This window comes from Bombyx mori, chromosome 5 (assembly GCF_030269925.1).
Source record: "Bombyx mori chromosome 5, ASM3026992v2".
Classification (NCBI taxonomy): Eukaryota; Metazoa; Arthropoda; class Insecta; order Lepidoptera; family Bombycidae; genus Bombyx; species Bombyx mori.
In genome coordinates, this window is record NC_085111.1 from 12,439,992 (window position 1) to 12,450,103 (window position 10,112).

A 10,112-nucleotide genomic window follows, 5' to 3' on the forward strand; every position below is an offset into this window, starting at 1 on the left:
AATAATTGGCAGCCAGTTAAAAGACATTCTGTGCCGTGGCTATACGGAAACACAAACTGACCTAGTATGCTTCGAAAAGATATGATACAAACGTTTTGCTGTTATCTACATTATACAAAACAATTAAGTATGAAAATAATAAAAAAAATCGTTTACGACATTGCAGTTGTTTAACTTTTTTTTTAAATGTTCTAAAGCTGATAGTTAGCATAGTATATTTTATTAATTAAGTCTAAATGTTTATTGAAAATCAGCAACATAATTTAAAGTTTTGTCAATGCCAAAATTTTATTGTTTATTAACTTATTATTATAATATTTTTTTTATTGCCCTTGTAGGCAGACGAGCATACGGCCCACCTGATGGTGAGTGGTTACCGTTGCACTTCAGCAATGCCAGGGGCAGAGCCAAGCCGCTGCCTACCGAATATGATAGCATTTAAAAGAATATGATAGCATAAATTGTCATCTGATAATATATTATATATTTTGAATGAATAAATGTTTTACATGTGTTAAGTGGTTACTAGAGCCCATAGACATCCACAACGTAAATGCGCCACCCACCTTGAGATATAAGTTCTAAGGTCTCAAGTATAGTTACAACGGCTGCCCCACCCTTCAAACCGAAACGCATTATTGCTTCACTGCAGAAATAGGCAGGGTGGTGGTACCCACCCGCGCGGACTTACAAGAGGTCCTACCACCAGTAAATCACAAAGTTTTATATCAACCTTTTACTAGTGGTAGGTTGTCTTGTGGGCTCGCACAGATAGGTACCAACATCCTGCCTACTTCTCCTGCGACTCAGTAATGCATTTCGATTTGAATGGTGGGGCAGCCATCGTACTATAAAACTCGTTGGTAGTGACCTTTGGGTTGTTGATGTCTATGGGCTCTGGTAATCACTTAACCAGGTAGGCCGTGAGTTCGACAATCATCTAAGCAATAAATAAATAAAAAATTCTAAATTCAAGAAAGTTTATTATGATGTTTACGGTTTAATCTCGTATTTATTACTTTATTTATTTATTTAAACCACAAAGTTTAATTTAAAATTCCAAGATATAATATCCTTCTAATACTTTTTTCTATACTAAAAATAATTGAACACCAATATTCAGATAAAGAATACATGTTATCTGTTATTGTCCACTAATTAAAACAATTATATCTCTCAAACAAAGATATTATTATGTGGATGGCTTAGTCTTTGTATATGAATTACCTACCAACCACTTTAATTCTGTTCAAAAGAAAAAAATTAAGGTAATTTTAAACTGCAAAGTGTGTGATCTAGGGAGGGGGTCAATCACTTAAGCTGAATATATCACCTATTTATTAATTGATTCCCTCGAAGGGTAGTGAAAAATATACCTACTTTTCTAATCCACATTTTTGGCACAATACATTAATTAATGTTGTAGTTTGATTAGAATTTCTTTAAAACTGGTTAGCTGGTTAAAATGATAGATCTGGGAGTGTCAAATCAAGATAGAAATTAACGGTAGGGTTTCATTAAATGGTACTATTTATATTACACTTCTGTAATATAAATAGTATCATTTAATCAGTTATATTATAATAGGCGGGGGTGGCGGTATAATAGGTGGGTGGCGCATTTGCATTGTAGATGTCTATGGGCTCCAGTAACCACTTAACACCAGGTGGGCTGTGAGCTCGTCCACCCATCTAAGCAATAAAAAAAAAAAGCAGCTACTGAAATGACTAGGAATATTTTGGTGGAGAATTAATTCACTTCTGAATTCTGTTTCTATTCCACAAAATGTAAATCACTTTTCTGATTTGTACTTATTCCAGTGAGAAATTACGCATGAAGAAATTACATATTTGAGTAATAATTGACCTTGCACGATTGCAATGAAACATAAAATCATAATTTCAATACCGAAACAATCTCTCTGCACCAAATCTATTTGTAATTTGAATTGCGCCTATATTTAAACAGCTGATTATAATTATGCATGAACATCATTGGTTTATCATATCTATGGTAAAGAGTTCAGTTTAAACAAGAAAAAAATCGTTGATTATTCTGAGAAAATACAAAAATTGCATGGAAAGAAAGAAGTTCAAAATTTTTTCAATAAACCACAATTGTATTTATTTATACGAAATACAATGATTCTGTAAATTATGAGATTTAACAGGATTAGATTACTAATTTTTAAGTTACTCACCTTAGCTCGCAAATGTTGAAATGTTACGGTGTACCAAGATTCTCCGTTTATCCTTTGTGAAAGGTGTCAGCTGAATACACACATTGCACACAGACTAAATATATGTAATACGGGTAATTTCTGACAGTAACAAAATATTTTAACACGTGTGACAATAATTAAAGATCCCGTAAAAATTACCACAGTTGATTAAAATTTTGATTGTATGGCCTAATAATACCGACACAACACAATACACTCACTCACCAAATCGAACACGAAAGCAATGTTGCTATTTGCCACCCGACACCTTCCTTAGGACAAATTAAGAAAAATTGCCAAAACTCATAGTTGTATGTTTTGGTTTGAGTAAAACGGCTTGAATGAAAATTAATTTGTTACTATTGAGTATGTTATCGAAAGTGAAAACTTTTTGGATAATATATCTTAAGCATTTACCTGAGTATACAAAATACCGCTTCTTTATTATCACCTATAGATTTGATTTGTTTACTTGAATTACTCTTGGATGACTCTGCAAAACAAAAAACCTACCATGTTCATAAATAATTTTCAATTATTATTAGGAGAATCTAAGCCTTGGCAACATTTTACGACAAAATAACTTTGGTACTATTGGCTTTTACCGATATGAAGTTGGCAACAGTAAATGCAAACATTTCTTGGTGTAACAGCTGATTGCTGCGTTGTGCGACATCTATTGGTGTAGTTGAGAAATAATCTGAAAAACAAAAATAGAGTGATGTTTTAATTTCTTCCGTAGATGACAGTTTTGTGTGCTCTAAGTGTGGCATTTAGTTATCATAAGAATCATGTAGATGACGCTGCAAAACAAAAAACCTAAGATAATAATTTAATGTTAATAAATGTCTGATAATTTAAGCCTTGTACAGTGGAATCAATAGAATTGAATTTTTTTTATATGATCCTTTAATATGAAATATTATCAGGTTCACTCCTTTATATTAGCCAAATAGTAAAAAAGTATATAATATATTTTCAACGTCAATTTTATAAGTGTAATTAATGTATTGCTGTGACTTTCTCATATTTTCAAGAGCTTAAGAGTAGTCCTTACTGGTAGTAGGAGGTCTTGTGAGACCACCCGGGTAGGTACCACCACCACCCCGCCTATTTCTGCGGTGAAGCAGTAATTTGTTTCGGTTTGAAGGGTGGGGCTGCCGTTATACCTACTGTATAAACGGAGACCTTAGAACTCATGTCTCAAGCTGAGGGGTGGCACTTACGTTGTAGATGTCTATGGGCTCCGGTAACTACTTAACATCATCTAAGCAATTAAACAAGTCAGGGGCATTTTTTTGCATGCAAAAGAATAATAATTTGTTAATAATAATAGTTTGTGTTCCTAATTCTTCTTTCCTTTTGCGGGCCTACTGGAAGAGATTTCAGCATGAAATAAGTAGTGCCCTTGTACTCTGTATCCTTATTGACGTGTCTTTTCTAACAGCTGTGTGTACAAATATATATAAAAAATTTAACGAATGCAGTCTTATCATCTTAGAATCTTAGATGGACCCAATTCCGTATGTAGTATACTTTGCGGCAACCATCATACTTTTGTACTGATTGATTTTAGAATCAATGAAATAAAAATATTTAGTTTAACAGTGAAGCTGGTATTAAATGGAAGTTCTTTTTTTAGTGAACAAAATTATGGCTTCTTTCTCAACAGCTTTCGCTTTTTTGCGCTTTTCCTATTTGTTCGCTGTTCAAGGAAACTTTTATAATAACAAATTCCTACCAAAAAACAAAGTTTTCAACAAAAACCAGCATGCTTCCGTGAAGTACAACTTCCTTTTTTGTTTCAATAAGGTACATTTTCATAGGAATGCTTCGAGTAGTTCGTGAATAATAGAGTGCAGTCACTTATAATGGTCTTCAAAAACATAGTATATTAATGTTGGCAGTACTTTTTTCCAGTTACACAGTGTCAGGGCATGGACACATGTCTATGGTGCGGCGCCGGCTACCGTGTAAAGGTGCGGCGCCGGCTACCGTGTAAAGGCGCGGCGTCGTGCTGGGGCACGGTGCACCGCACCGACACATTGCAGTAACCATAGTTTCCAATACAGTTTCTGTCTTAACATGCATCGCGAAAACGTATTATTCTGTTCCTGTTGCTAATACGACGAATCATGAAAAACAGAATCAAAGAAAATATTGGGTGAATCCATACCTTTCTATAATGAACCATGAGGGAGGTTATTTTAAGAGGAAATATGAAACGCTGAAAATATGTGGTATTGACAAATTTTACGAATATTTTGTGCAGCAGGAGCAGTGCGGCCTGTGTCAGCGCGGTGCACCGTACACGGCACTGTGCCGCGGTACGATGCCGCGCCGTTACGCGGTAGCCGGCGTCGCACCGTAGACATGTGTCTACGCCCTTAGGTGTTCTAAAAGGAACAACTCCTTATAACATATTAACAGAGAGGCTTGACTGCCTGCTTAAACTTAAAGGGGAATGCCCACTCTCCATAGTGTGCTAGGCCCAAGGTGGATATCAAATATTACTATAAAAATGGACTGATTCAAATTCTTAAATGTATTACATATCTAAAAAATATATTGAAATTGACGCCACTATTATAAAAAATATAATAAAAATAAAAACTCGTTTTGAGGTTAATTTTCTATACAAATACTTCAAGAACTTTTTTTTTAATGTTTAAGATGTTCCTAATGTATTTTTATCCAATTGTAGTTATTAAGGTATAAAAAACACACATATTTCTTTAAATATCTATATTTTCTTCATCTTCATACACAATTAGTAAATCATCTAAAAATAGCACAGAAGAGCATATACACGGTTTTAAATCTCGGTCAGGTTAAAACCACAATTCACACAATGTTTTTCAGTCGTAGTATGAAACGTTATTGATAAAAGCAAAATAAATCGAAGAAAAATCAAAACACATCCATTTTGAACGCAACCACAAGCAGCAAGCGAAGTGTCAGTCAGATTAAAATCAGTGCTGTCAGTATAAAGAAAAATAATTACATGAAATTCATTTTTTTTAATAACCGATAACTGATTTATTTCTTAATCTTTTTTTTACGAGAACACATTTTTTTTTTTATGTTTTCGTTTTTGTTGTACATATTTAAATAACAATACAAGTTAAGTTTTTTTTTATTGCTTAGATGGGTGGACGATCTCACAGCCACCCTGGTGTTAAGTGGTTACTGGAGCCCACAAACATCTACAACGTTAATGCGCCACCCACCTTGAGATATAAGTTCTAAGGTCTCAAGTATAGTAACAAGTTAAAGTCCAATGGGTATGTCTTTGATGTTATTTTATGTGCTTAAAATCGATTAAAATCGATTGATTAATGATAATACTTAAAATGATTTATTTATATGTTTTTTTATATACTTCAAATGTTTACTTAATACGTAAAAGGTTTTGATACTGGCAATATTTTTCCCGCAAAAATAAAAATCTTGTTTTTTCAACAGAGTTACTTTTTTAAACTACTTATTGTAAACTGTAGTGGCGCTTATTTGGAAAAAAGTAAATGCATATTAATTTATGACAAAATTAATGCACTAAGTATTTTTTCTCTAATCTATTGTCCGCTTTGGGCCTGAAATGGGCATTCCCCTTTAGCACATTTGTGAAGCACCAATGACAATGCAATAATTGAAAGTGTTTTTTTAGCCCATACAATTTTCGAGTTTTAAAATACGAATTAAGTTAACAATCCGATAGTTTATTTGATTAAACAATTTGTAATTAATAATAAAAAACTTTATACAATTGACGCTGCTTGGGATGTTTACTCAAGCCACCAATTTTTAGGTCTTCAGAGTGAGGGACTTCCTCGGGCTACGTGAATTTTACAGGAACAATAGTTTTTTATTAAACCCAGTTGAATAGCAAAGGTGTTGGTCGATTTTCGAAACAAAACGTACAACTATCGGAACAATGACGGTTGAATTATTTTCTTACGTGTTTTTTATTTTATTTTTATTTTTTAATTGCTTATAATACATATTATTATGTTTAATAGGATCGAGGGACTACAAGAGATGGCGGCGAGCTCGCAATGTAACGCAGTCTTTGTTCACGTAATATTCAATGAACGAAATGCTACATTTAGTAAATGATTTATAGTTAAAACTATTTTTAAGGCTTAGCGTCGCTTTTTTATTAGCATTATATTAATTTGCGACGTTTCGAATACTTACAGTTTTTGTGGTCACGGACGATTAAGTTAAAAGTAGTTTTTATTAAGTTAGCGGAACGAACTGAAGAAAATAGGTACTACATCATTTGTTTTATTTAATTAAGCTGAATAATTAAGTCCCGTTTGTATGGTCTATTGTTTGCTTATTTACGTCTAAGGATATAAAAAAATCCTGCCTTAGCAAAAGAAAAAACGAATGAAATCAATATTTTGTTATGAAAATCGTATAATCCGTCCGTAATTCTGTATTTTGAAAATCACAATTTTATTGTATTTTTTTGTGTGTAAAAACGTGATTTTGTTGTATTTTCCGGAATGTCAACAAATCGGCGTAGTGGCGTGTGCCTGCAACAACTAAATCCTGAATAGCGCTAAAGAAAGATTTTGTCTTTATATAATCAACGAAAATTAAGATTTTTGATAAATCTTTATCGACATTTCGACCAAACAAAGATTACCGCTCGGTGATAAATTTTCACTTATTATAGATTATAGCAGAGCATCTATTACAATTAATATCTTCAATAATGCTCCTTCAAAAGGAATAAAGTCCGAAGGTACCTGTAGTTTTAACTTGTTATGCATGTGATGAAGTTGACTGTTATAGCACAGTATTATGTTATTTCGGGCACGCAATTGAATGTAATTACATGTTACATGAGCAATCGCAGCAGACAGCGCATCGCACGATGCCACGGATCGACAAGAAAGCGGTTCTTCATTCTAAACGAACGTTACATGCTGATTAGAGATGGCGTTAATGGTTGAATTTATTTATCTGTTAACTGGTAATTGATAAAAAAAATTACCGATATTTTTATTGGTTGAAAATACCGGTAAATCTTTTCGTTGAAAAACTAATTTTGCTAATGTTAAACTTGAATGGTAGAGTTTCTTACATTTATTTTCGATTCAGTGAACTTTAGAAGCTACAGGCTTAGGGCTAACTAGCTTAACTAATTAGTACGAAATGATTAGTGGGAAAAACTCTTTACAAATTTTCCACCACGGCGGTGCGCTGGTTCAATATTTTTGAATTGATTTTTCTTACAATAATTACACATTGCAATTTTTTCCGCTCCCAAGCACTTTTCGAAATGATCCCATATTTCTGCATTGCGTTTCGGCATTTTAAATTAGATATACACTTTAAAAATCCACAACAACAAAGTAAGCAAAGTCTCAAACACACAAAAACAAAGTCAAAACACACAAACACAAAGTACAAATCTCTTAAAATACAAAAACACAACTTTACCAAAATAATAGAAAAGATGCACTGAGCCGCCAAAATGTCAAGTATCAAACAAAATATTACGTTTAAAAAATCAACCAATCGCGTCATCTTCGCGTTCGGTAAAAATATCGTTTCATTTCAATTTTTTAACGAAAAAAATTATCATTAACTGTAAAATACACCAACTTAAATATTGTGCTTTATTTTGAGGGGTATAGAGCATACAATGAAATCATAAAATTCAATATTTTTTACATGATAAGTTGAAAACATCTGCAAGGCGAAAATGAATCTTACGTGTTGAAATAAAGTTGAAACTTGCATAAATATAATTTCCAATAATTGCCTATGCCACTACACGCAGTGTGTTTGTTAAACGGTATTTTTAACCATTTTGGGTAATTTTATTTATCGAATAGAAGTGTTAATTTTTTTTACCGGTAAATTTATTGGTTAATGGTTATATTAGCCACCTCTAATGCTGATCAATGAGCCGAATCTATTGTGTAATGTGTTTTTTGTTTATTTAATTCAGTGACCTATTTAGTGTAACAGCGGCGTTTCGTTCGTAGTTCGGAGCTATGAAATTAGGTAATAGCGAAATTTACACTTCACGTTTATTGAATACGTTTATGTATTGATCACCATGACTAGAATAACGATATATTAGCACACATTAGCACAGAATATAAAAAGTATAATAATATGCGAGACCACTTACAGAATTATACCTAAGTATTTTTGTGGTTTAATTTCCTCTTTTTTACTGTCACTATTGTCTTCTTTTGTTTATGAAGGATCGCTAGGATCACTGAAGGATCCTAATAAAATAAAATAAAATAATTCACTAGTGGTCCGGAGGGCCTTTCAGTTTCATGAGTTCAGTTGGGCGAGCACAGGCTCAGCCAGGAGGGATGGCATTTGCTAACAGCTGCCCGAACGCCTCCAGAGGAGACCTAGCAACTCAAGGACAGCGGTTTCGCCAATAAACTACATATATTATTTCCGACGTTTCGATTACTTTATACTTTTCATGGTCACGGACGATCAGTCCAAAGTAATATCTATAAAAGCAGTTTTACTTTAAATATTATACAACAAACTAAGTACCTACAGTTAATTACTTGAGACAACCTTTGTCATTCGAAAACAAAATGTTTATTTTAAAACGTTTACTACGATTTTGTATTTGCGTCTTTAATTGCATACTTCTTATTAGCTTAAAGTTTAAAGCGTACATAGATTTGATTTTCGTGTAAGCCGAAATCTTTTTATGTACTCAGACTCGATAGATACATAATTAATAATTGAATAATTGATTAACTTAATATACATAATTATTATTAATTAATTACTTACTTGGACTTACTTATATTTTAATAAAATTGCATTAAAATTGTTACCAGATGAATAATTAAGGCGATCATTGCCACCTTTCATGTTGATGTTAATAAAAACTTTATCTTTCATACGTTTACGAAAGGCTGTGACAACCATTCCCGCATTCTACTACTGCAACTAAGGGTTGTCAGGGTTAGCAGGTAATGAGAGGTTTATTAGTGGTACTCTCTTTCACACTACGGTTCGGTTGGCACGAGCTTATCATCAGCTTTTCCTAACGACCGCAGAATAAATACTACTGGCGTATATACCAGCATTGTCGGTGTCTTTAATTGTTACAAAAACATATTGTTAACATACTCATAGACTTCTGGGCGAATTAATTACATTTTTAAGGTGTATGTAGTCAAAATAATTGTGTGTTGAAGATAAATAAAAAGAACAGACTTCACGTCGACTTTATTTAATTTTAACAGAATAAAATAAGTAATTGAGTATTGATCACTGTTATTATAAATTTCAAAACCACCATCTACAACCATTTATTGGATATTCTCGAAGGTATTGCTAAATATGCGGTATCGGTGGATCTTTGACAAATATTTTAAGGTCAAATGTTCCAATATTTGTTGTAATACGAACGTGACTCAGTATGTTTTTTATGAAACAATAATCGGAAATACCTACCGCCATTCTATTGAGTGTTTTATGGATTAAATAAATTGGTTGCGTAAATTCTTCTAAAAATATTAAGCTACGTACGATATATGCTTCCATCTGATTTCACTATAAAAATTATGTAGATTAATTCAGTTTAAAAAATCAGTATAGGTACGTGCAAATTTTATTGTCGTACTAGCTGACCCGGCAGACTTCTTAGTGCCTCAATGGATAAATAAAAGATCTAAACTTTTGTATAAAATAAACTTTAAACAAACAAAAGGAATCCATCCGACGGGGGACACATCAAAGGAAAAACAAAATTGTTATTTTTATTTAATTCTGAGCATTTTCATATTTATCTACCTTTTAAGCCTTCTCTTGACTTCCACAATTAATTCAAGACCAAAATTAGCCAAATTGGTCCAGCCGTTCTCGAGTTTTAGTGAGACTAACG

At 32.8% G+C, this 10,112-nt stretch overlaps 1 protein-coding gene across 2 annotated transcripts in view; it reads right to left on the reverse strand.

Annotated features, from left to right (window-relative positions):
• The window catches only part of LOC101735524 (solute carrier organic anion transporter family member 5A1), a 40,787-nt gene extending 38,128 nt beyond the window's left edge, over nucleotides 1-2,659 (reverse strand). The window contains exon 1 of one of the 2 annotated variants that reach the window (XM_062668735.1): nucleotides 2,639-2,659. The gene's annotated coding sequence lies outside the window, so the exon portion shown is untranslated. Of the gene's footprint in view, nucleotides 1-2,200; nucleotides 2,511-2,638 lie in introns of those variants that run through there. The other variant, XM_012693775.4, reaches the window with a different exon arrangement.
• Nucleotides 2,660-10,112: the final 7,453 nt, after the last annotated feature.